General features: G+C 36.0%; 1 pseudogene; it reads right to left on the bottom strand.

The window, feature by feature from the left end:
• Nucleotides 1-7,480: 7,480 nt before the first annotated feature.
• Nucleotides 7,481-9,688, bottom strand: LOC149198097 (uncharacterized; annotated as a pseudogene).
• Between the last annotated feature and the right edge of the window lie 1,010 nt (nt 9,689-10,698).

The raw sequence follows: 10,698 nt of genomic DNA, 5'->3' as shown, positions 1-10,698 counted from the left end.
TACGTCCACCAAACATAGGCATCAGGAATTTATTAATCAAATTGGAGATTACATCAAGAAATCCTCACACTCTCTTAGCAAACATCCGAATGGTTGCCTGTTATATAGCCTAGAGAATCTAACAGCCTCATTAATTCCCTCACATCAAATATAGGAGGCATTAACTCCCTCCCAACAACCTGGAGTTAATCTAGGACCTGAATTCCTATTGTTGTCACCAGCTGAGATTTTTCCTATTTCATTACAAACAGAAAATCTCAACATTAGTGATTTATCTTAAGCTTTTCAATCATCCCTTTTCTTCCTTTTAAATGTAATAATTAACCTTAACTTTAAAAGTATTCACACAAATTTTCCTCTTAGTACTCATGTACTATGGAATCGAATTAATCGAAACTAGTCTATGTGCCATGGAACCAAATTGATCCAAATAATGGTGTTTTCAGCAGTCAGCGGATGACTAGTAAACAAATAATGGTAGCGGGAAAAGACCTTTTATGTCATCAATGGTTTTGTCATTTTGTTATTTTTAATGCGCATTAAGTATTGCACTTTACGGTGGGGGTGGTACTCCAAACATTAACCCTAGAATAGGGGGTGTTTTCAGCAGTCAGCCAATGACTAGTAAACAAATAATGGTAGCGGGAAAAAACCTTTTATGTCATCAATGGTTTTGTTATTTTGTTATTTTTAATGCACATTAAGTCACTTTAGAATGTTTTTTGTTTTTGTTTTTTCTTGTTAATTTTTTTTTTTGGTATAATGGTATTATTAGTATAATTATATTAAAAATATTAATATAATTGATATAGTCGAAGATTTTATAAATATAATTTAAAAAATTATTGTAATATGAAAAATATTTTATTAATATATGCATTTACCTAATTAATTATGTATTATGGGTTAATTTTAACTTAAGTTAAAAAAAATTACACATCTATTTTGCTAAATAAAATTTGCTTATATAAATAAATGTTATAAATAATAAAGAGTAATTTATCATGAAGGAACTTATTAGAATTGAAATAATCTTAAATCCCTAGAAAATTGGTGGGTGGAGAGCCACTTAGGAAGAATCTAATTTTTTAAATTTATTAAAAATCAATACAACATAAGGAACTCTTTAATACACTACAACTGTTGATAAAAGACTAAACATAGGCTGAGCATATTACTTTGAAATAAAAAGTTTTCCACAATATGAAATAACCCTAGAAATCAAACTGTAAAATCAACGTAATATACACTGAAGTTGTAGCTGTTAGAGAATAACATACCATAAAAGCTAATATACACTAAAGTCGCAGCTCTGACACAATAGTATACAATAAGCCGCCTCTGTGACACAATAGTATACAATAAAGCCGCAGTTCACAGTTAAGTGGGCAGGCGATCTGGGATGGGTGACCTCTAGGGAAGTCCTAGTTATTGGGTGCAAGCCCTGTAATTGATGATTGACGCTATGTGATTCATTTCACTAGTTTCAATCCCACTTCTTCACCCCTGTGAGCATTAAGATGCAATGAGTGTTAAGTGGACTATTCAAAAGTCATGAGAAATTAATCAATTACTACTACCTTTCATGGAAACAGTTATAAATGAATGACTTACTTAATCCAATTGAATCCAAAAATGATATCTAATATAAAATTAAATAAACCGTCCAATTTTGGTGCTAATAATAAACATGCTAATTTTAATTTTATGTAACACATACATAAATGAGTATTCAACTGTTCGTAAATTTAAACTATAGAAATTGCCAACTAACATAATAGCTGGCGAATTTGTTTTAGTTGAACACCTGACAATGTAACCTCCATAATCTGCCATCATTAATGACAAGTACAACAATACATGAATAATTAACAACTGCTTTCGTTTTAACTAACTGGATCCTCTGGCCAACATTTCTTGGCATTTCAAATAAGAATCTTGGCGTTCCAGATGCATCTGCTTGTAAAATGTGGCTATAAATTCTTCTGCCTCCCTGTCAATTTCGGGATCCGTATAGCTGGAACACTGATCATCATCTTCGTCGCAAGCAATGAAGTGGGGAATGTCATCATTACCCGATTCGGAATCCGAGTCATCTTTCAGATTGACGCAAATGCAAGAGGGCAGGAGTGCTCTCAAAAGAAAATGACCATACAATTTTTTTCGTCCACTACCTGAGTTAACGCCATGGCCAGAGTTGGACGACTTAGTTGAAGGCGGGGTGCTGCACGAAAATTCATAGTGATCATTGAAATTAGCTCCGATGGAATTTATGTTCATGATTTCGTCTCTTCCAAAGTATTTGACGTGAAGATCGACTGCAATTTGCTTCAATCTCTTCATTGTAATTCTACCCAAGTATTTGACGTGAAGATCGACTGCAATTTGCTTCAATCTCTTCATTGTAATTCTACCCAAGTATTTCACGTGAAGATCGACTGCAATTTGCTTCAATCTCTTCATTGCAACTCTTCCAAAGTATTTCTCGTGAAGATCGACTGCAATTTGCTTCAATCTCTTCATTGCAACTCTTCCAAAGTATTTCACATGAAGATTGACTGTAATTTGCTTCAATCTCTTCATTGCAATTCTTCTTCTGAGTATCACCACTGTCCACAACATTTTGCTGTAAGGCTTTTAAGATATGAAGGGATACAAAAACTAAATATATCATTCCACCTTAATGTTCCCTATGTGATTGGCAGCATATAAATATGGTTAGTTTCAGGACAATGCGCGTAGAAACCGTGGGATATCACTGTAAGGACGAGCCAAGAGGGAAGCACGCAAACCGAGTGAAAGTCTATGAATCTTTCAACCTAAATTATAAAAATATTTCGTCTTTCACAGCCACTCTATGAGCGTTAATTAACTTATCGGGAAGGAACAGGGTTCTTAGTCAACCTGTCTCTATCAATGAAAGTGCTTGACTATGGGAAATTCCTATTTCCACCACTATAGGAAAGTTAATGCACCCTGACATGCAAGGGGAATAGTGGATGCCTTGCTGCTAACATGCCAAAGTCAACTTTGGCAGAAATATAAATGCAAGGCACCCACTATTCCCCTTGCATGTCAGGGTGCATTAACTTTCCTATAGTGGTGGAAATAGGAATTACCTTGACGGTGTACTTTTCACTGCAATCCAAGCATAAAATTTGTCGTACAAATAAAAGAATCGAATGATTAAGCTTTTATAATTTTTAGAGAATGATTAAGCTTTTATAATTTTTAGCAAATATCTAATCATATGATTGATTTTTTCCCATAATTTTTAGCAAATATCTAATCATATGATTGATTTTTCCTTTTACTTGCAATCTTATTAAAATTTTCGGAAATTAAATTTTTTTTAAAAATACAATTTAGTTTTTTAAACTATCACATCAAGAATAGTATCATGAGGCTGCAAGTGAAAAACCAAATACACGCGTCCTTATTTTCTTTCCAAATTAAAAAACAACCTTTTCGAAGGATTGTAATCTTCGTTACCTACTACTTGATGAGACAGTTTGGTGCTTATTGGCTACGCAAATGACAAAAAGAGTATTGTAATATTCCTTACCGGCTACTTGAGAAGACTGTTTGGTGCTTACAAGACCGTTTAATTAATAGATGTTTTTGTTTTTAATTGATTTTTCTATTTAATTTTATTTAAAATTTGATAAAGTTTTATTAAAATTTTAAGTTGGATGGGTATGAAATGTAGAATTTGAACATCTTAACAATTTTAGGATAATTTATCTATGTATTTAAAATAAATTTAAAAAATATATGTATTCCACCTAGAAACACTAGGTAACAGGGCGGCAGATACATGCCATCACTTGTAAGATTGCGATGGGTAATTATTTGCGTTATTATGCTTGGGGGGCATGTACCTCGATTTGCGTTATTATGCTGGGGGCATGCGAACTCATAACAAGCATAGTTTTTCGTTTCAAGCTTGTGTAAACATGAAACCGAATCCAAGCAGAGTTCTCCATGGTTCAAGCTTGTGTAAAAATGAACCCATACCTAATTTACATCTTGTGATTGCCGCCTATCCGCTACATTTTGCTAGATGAACCTTGGTTGTTTCATTCCATCGACACCATCTCTTTAGCTGATCATATGCTTTCACTTGGTTGTTTATCCTTTCCTGAGGAACCACAGCGATGAGTGGTTTTATTAGCCAGCCTCTTGACCATTACATGTTTTGAGTAGTTCCACCATTGCCAGAACTAGTTGCTACCCTTTATACCACTCGTTCCTCTAGGACGAGTCTCCTTTAAGCTCTTTTCAGACTCGTAAAAGATGAAAAGATTGCCGAGTACTTTTCCCTTTTTTATTCGTTAAAGAGAATAAAAATGGAGGTCTACTTTCAGCTCTTTTCCGACCGTTTAAAGACGAAAAGATTGCCGAGTTACCCCTCTTGACTCGTTAAACGTAAATAAGAGGCGGTCGTCTTTAAACTCTTTTTCGACCGTGTAAATATGAAAAGATCGTCGGGCCCTTGTCGTTTCAGGCTCGTTAACGGTTACGAAACGACGTGATATCGATCGCTTTTTTACTTTTTCAGGTCGACGTCACTACACATGAAAAGTACTCCTCGATCGTAATGGTCGGGCGGTTCTTTCGAGCATTGTTTTATACTTTTTCGGGCTCGAGAGACACAACTTCACGAAAAAGGACACCCTTGGAGTTTTCTTTTCTGTTATCTTTTCAAACTCTCTAAACATGAAAAGACGCCGAGTTCTTCCTCTGTCAGACTCGTTAAAACTTGATGACATTGGAGTCCGTCGAGATGACGCCTCACAAGCATATGCTATCCCCGTCAAGCTTGTTAATAAAAATAACTGGGGTACTCGCCAGAAATGGTGGGGGAAAATGGAACCATAATCATTGTTGTGTCGGCAGTATGTCGCTCTTGAACATGGCACTTGTCTGCTTTCGTGTCTGGGTGGGGACATCTCATCTCATTTTTCACTTGCCTCCGTGGACGTGGGTGATCCTGTTTGACCTCTCTTCTGCTCATTGCCTCGTCACCATGACCTTTGATCCATTGATGTCAAATACTGCGAAGTCCATTGTCGTGCCGTCGAAATGTTCAAGAGAAGTTGACCTCTGCAGAATAACAACCTCCCTCTAATAGCTCACATAATTTTGATTTACCACAACATTCTTCCTCTGTCTCGTGTCGATGATGTGGGAAACACTATGGCCCACCTTCGATCAAGGTCACCTCTTGTCAACTTCAGCTCATTATCCAGGAAGTTGATCTAGAGACTCCCTTCCGGTGCCTTGGAGCCTGTATGCCTCAATGGCAGGTTCTTCGTGTTCGATGTGAGGTTTTCATCATTAGCCTCCGATCGAATGATTCTATGGGTGTTCGACGCCAGCTCACTGATTCACACGCCGTAGATTATACCTATAGTACCTTGAGGGCCATTGTCATTATTGATGGTACCTCTCGCGTCTGTTAACAGTTTTCATTATTGACTGGTAATCAGACGATGTTCATGTATGTTCGACTTCAACTCATGTATTCACATGCTTGAACTTGTACTTTTGTTCGGGTCGAGATGGAGCGCAAGACCCTCGATTTTGCCTGTTGGAATCCAAGCTGCGATTTTGTGGATTATTGTTACATGACTCATTCACTGGATGGCTGCGACCACGCCTGAGTCTATTCATCGATCCTCATCGGATGGCTGCGCCCATACCTTGGATCTAGATTATTATGTACTCTGTTATGGATGGCTGCGCCCAACCACATATATCATGTACTTGAGCTATCAGTTGTACCTCTCTATGTAGATTCTCTGGTGGCAGTTGCATGTGTTCTTGTAAAGCATTTCACCCCTCTCTCTCTCGGGCCTCATGCTTTAGGGGGCATCTGTTACACAGTAATTTGTCACCATTTGTCACCGTCCCTGTTACCCCTTTCCCGCACTTTGGAGGACTCATTTCGGGACCTGTGAGAAGTGACATAACTTAAAAACACTTGCATTATGTTCCCCTAAGTATGGACTTCATATGCCTTGAAGACATCTCCTGCAGAATATCCTTAAAAAGTCCCCTTTTTCCATTAGCGCGGATCCACAGTGTATTACCCGCGCCAATGGGGGAAATCCTCCAAAGAGGGCGCGCCAGTTGGCGCTCTGTCTCAGAGTTATACCCGCGCCAACCAAGTTTGGAAAAGCTTTTTAACAAACGCACGCCCGAAAGTTTTTTCCTTTCGACTCATGAAGCTTTTTAAGGATAATGCCAATCTCATGGATGTCGAGATTCATCGTATCTCCCTTTCCTCTATCCATAATAGCTTTTCGAGGATAATGCCAATCCCATGGATGTCTGGATTCATTGTATCTCTTCCTCCTCCTCCATCTATAAAAGCTTGTTCTGTTGCATTTGACAAGCTAGTTTTGGAGCATAGGGAGAATTATATTGTCAGAAGTCTGAGAGATTGTTGTAAGAGTCTTCTTTGCATTCATAATTAAAGAGAGAGAGGCTTGTTCCCAATCCCAACAAGCTTTGCAAGGCATATGTAGCTGATCACCCAGCCAAAGGAGGATTCGACGTCAGAACTATGGTTGTATTCTTCTTTGTTGATTATCAATAATAGATGACTATCATTATGGTTCCACTCTTGTTGTTAATTGTGATGATGTTTGAGTTATATCTTTTCTGACCGATATATAATTGCATCTATTGGATTTTATGCTTGTATTTGTGTCGTTCTTTGCATGTGCAGGTGTCCATTCACGGAGATCGTGAGGATCGTGACCGGCCGGAGCAAAGGAATGGGAGTGTCGACTCTTCTACAACACTAGCGTTGGAATCCAAGTAAGCTCTCATAATCCACCTTTAATTTGCAATTAGGAACTTGCGTGATAGCATTGTTTGATTGTTGCTAGACCCATTTTGGGCTAGTGGGGATCGCCTCTGTCCGCAGAGGGGATTTACCTCTCCAACACCGCAGTTCACAATTAAGCGCGCAGGCGATCTGGGATGGGTGATCTCTGGGGAAGTCCTAGTTATCGGGTGCAAGCTGTGGAATTGATGATTGACACTATGTGATTCATTTCACTAGTTTCAATCCCACTTCTTCACCCCTATTGAGCATTAAGATGCAATGAGTGTTAAGTGGACTATTAAAAAATCATGAGAAATTAATCAATTACTACTACCTCTCATGGAAACGGTTATAAATGAATGACTTACTTAAACCAATTGAATCCGAAAATGATATCTAATATAAAATTAAATAAACCCTTGAATTTTGGTGCTAATAATAAACATGCTAATTTTATGTAACACATACATAAATGAGTGAGTATTCAACTGTTCGTAAATTTAAACTATAGAAATTGCCAACTAACATAATAGCTGGCGAATTTGTTTTAGTTGAACACCTGACAATGTAACCTCCATAATCTGCCATCATTAATGACAAGTACAACAATACATGAATAATTAACAACTGCTTTCGTTTTAACTAACTGGATCCTCTGGCCAACATTTCTTGGCATTTCACATAAGAATCTTGGTGTTCCAGACGCATCTGCTTGTAAAATGTGGCTATAAATTCTTCTGCCTTCCTGTCAATTTCGGGATCCGTATAGCTGGAACATTGATCATCATCTTCATCGCAAGCAATGAAGTGGGGAATGTCATCATTACCCGATTCGGAATCCGAGTCATCTTTCAGATTGACGCAAATGCAAGAGGGCAGGAGTGCTCTCATAAGAAAATGACCATACAATTTTTTTCGTCCACTTCCTGAGTTAACGCCATGGCCGGAGTTGGACGACTTAGTTGAAGGCGGGGTGCTGCACGAAAATTAGAATTTGAAATGATACATTATAAGAACAAAAAATAAAAATCAACCATCAAATTGACCCGCAGTATAATCAAACTCGACCCATTGCAATGAAAACTTAAAAGTCCACCATGAAATTGAAACATTGTGGGGGAGGACTTGATCCATTATAACGACAATTTTAAAATCACCTATCAAATTGACACATAATGAGGTCGGATTGCTAGTCGAAGATCGAAACAGGCCCTTCAAGATATATAATAATAATAATAATAATAATAATTAAAAATACAAAACAAAACAAAAATTAAAACAAAAGAAACACAAACAAATTAAAAAAAAAAAAGAAATGAATTAAAAAATATACTAAAACATAAAAAGAAATAATTTAAAAAAAAATTAAGAAAAATAAAAAAATAAATGGAAAAAATTATTTCCAAAAAACTATAATTTAAGAAAAAAATTAACATAAAAAATTCAATAAAACCAAATTCAATAATTAAAAGATTAAAAAAACATTTAAACAAAATTAAAAAAAAATATTAAAATTTAAAATTTAAAAAAAAAAAATAATAAATCAATAAAATAAGATTGAAATAAATAATAACAATAATAATTATTTAAAAGAATAATAAAAATGATTTAAAATGAAAACACATTAGAAAACAATTTAGAAAGAAAAAAAAAATTAAATAAACAAAATTATATGGCTTCCAAGGGGCTATATTTTTATTTTTATTTAATTTTAATATTTTTTTAATATTTTGAAGTTTTTATTTAATTTTAATATTTTATTTTAATTTATTTATTTATTTTTAATTTTCACTCTTTTATGTTTTTTTTTTTAATTGTGTTTTTAATTTTAATTTTATTTTTATTTTTAAAGATATATGTATTTTTAAATGGTATGTTTTAATTATGGTGGGTTTATCTATTGCAACTGTTGTTTCATCTTGAAACATCTATTTGCCGCTCTGTTCTTGACACGACATCGATTTCTCTTTCCAGTAAGCAATAGCTTATACTGTGGGGGTGGGACTCCAAACGTTAACCCTAGAACAGCGGTGGTTTTCTGCAGTTAGCGAATAACTAACTACCTGTTCCTAAATTTAAACTCTACTTAAAATACTAGAAATTACCAACTAACAAAATAACTTGCGGATTTGTCTCCGCTGAAACCCTGGCAATGTAACCTCCATAGTCTGCCATTAATGACAACACAAACATACATCAATAATTAACAGCTAGGATTGATTTCAACTAACTGGATCCTCTGACAAACATTTCTTCGTAATTTTCGCAAGAATCTTGACGCTGCAGACGCATCTGCTTGTAAAATGTGGCTATAAATTCTTCCGCCTACCTATCAATTTCTGAGCTCAAACAACCATTGGAACATGTATTTGTTGAAAGAGAAGTGAAGGGATCAGAAGACGATTCATTAGAATCAGAATTAAGCGAAAATTGGGGATCTGTATAGCTGGAACATTGATCATCATCTTCATTGCAAGCAATGAAATGGGGAATGTCATCATTACCCGATTCAGAATCCAAGTCATCTTTTACATTGACGCCAGTGCAGGAGGGCAGGAGTGCTCTTAGAAGAAAATGACCATACAAATGATTTCGTCCACTTCCTGAGTTAACGCCATGGCCAGAGTTGGACGACTTAAATGAAGGCGGGCTGCTGCATGAAAATTCATAGTGATCATTGAAATTAGCTCCAATGGAATTTATGTTCGTGATTTTGTCTCCTCCAAAGTACTTCATGTCAAGATCGATGGCAATTTGCTGTAATTTCTTCACTGCAATTCTTCGTTTGAGCATCACCACTGTCCATAAACGCCTCGCTGTAAGGCGTTTACGATATAAAGGGATACTCATTTCTGAAGTACCACCAAAAAATGAAACTCTCCAGAGTTATATCATTCCACCTTAATGTTGGCAGCATATAAATATAGTTAGTTTCAGGACAGCGCGTGGAAACTGTTTCTGTTGAAATTATAATTTCCACTGCCGCGTTATATTCCATAAAACCGCCAGTGTTCATCGCATCGCTTTTCATGAGATGGTGGTATTTTCTGGAGGGGCAGCGATAACACCCAGCAACAGACACGTGGACAGCAGTTTTGTCAAAGCAGTTTTTCCCGGAGTGTAAAGTTCGGCAAGAAGGGCCGTGCGATATCAACTCACAGCCGTCTGATTCGATGAACAAACCTACACCATAGATTTATCTCTTACTCGCGGTGAAGTGAATTTTGTTTGACCGCCAGCTTTGTTAGAAAAGAAATTAATGAAACTTAATGTGTTTCGTAGAATGTTGGTAAAAGTTTTAATTTTAATATTTTTTTATGCACGGGTGTAATTCTTGTTTTACGGGACAAGAAAAGGTAAAAGTCATATGTTTTCGTTTTCGTTTTTGTTTAAATGTTATGCAATGTAATACGCACAGTAGTGCGAAGTAAAAAAAGGGAGAACAGAGGCGCGTGAATGTTTTTTGAGGATGTTATGCATTGCATAGGCAAGGGGAAGCACGCAACAGCGTGAAGAAAGTTTTTTTTTCTTCGTTGAGTGAAAACGAAAGGGAATTTGTAGCAGTGAATGTAATATTTTTTTTGTTGAGAGAATGAATATGTAATGGTATATGCAGCAACGTAAATGAATGAAAATTTTTCACACAGCAGTGAATGTAAAGAAATTTTTACACACAGGAGTGTAAAATTTTCTGGAGAGACAGAGTAATTTTTTTTTGTGTGGAACTGAAGCGTTCCTGTTGTAATCCCTCTGTGAGAGGAAGAAGTTTGTAACAATAGTTTTTTATTTAATGAATACAAAGGTTTTGTTTATATGTGTGAACTTTGTTCTTCCCACAAAAACAATTTTAGTTTCCGTTG

Source organism: Pinus tabuliformis, chromosome 2_2 (genome assembly GCF_031772625.1).
Source record: "Pinus tabuliformis cultivar Carrire ecotype Pingquan chromosome 2_2, CPIR1, whole genome shotgun sequence".
NCBI classification, from domain to species: Eukaryota; Viridiplantae; Streptophyta; class Pinopsida; order Pinales; family Pinaceae; genus Pinus; species Pinus tabuliformis.
This window is presented reverse-complemented; position numbering and strand designations above follow the sequence as displayed.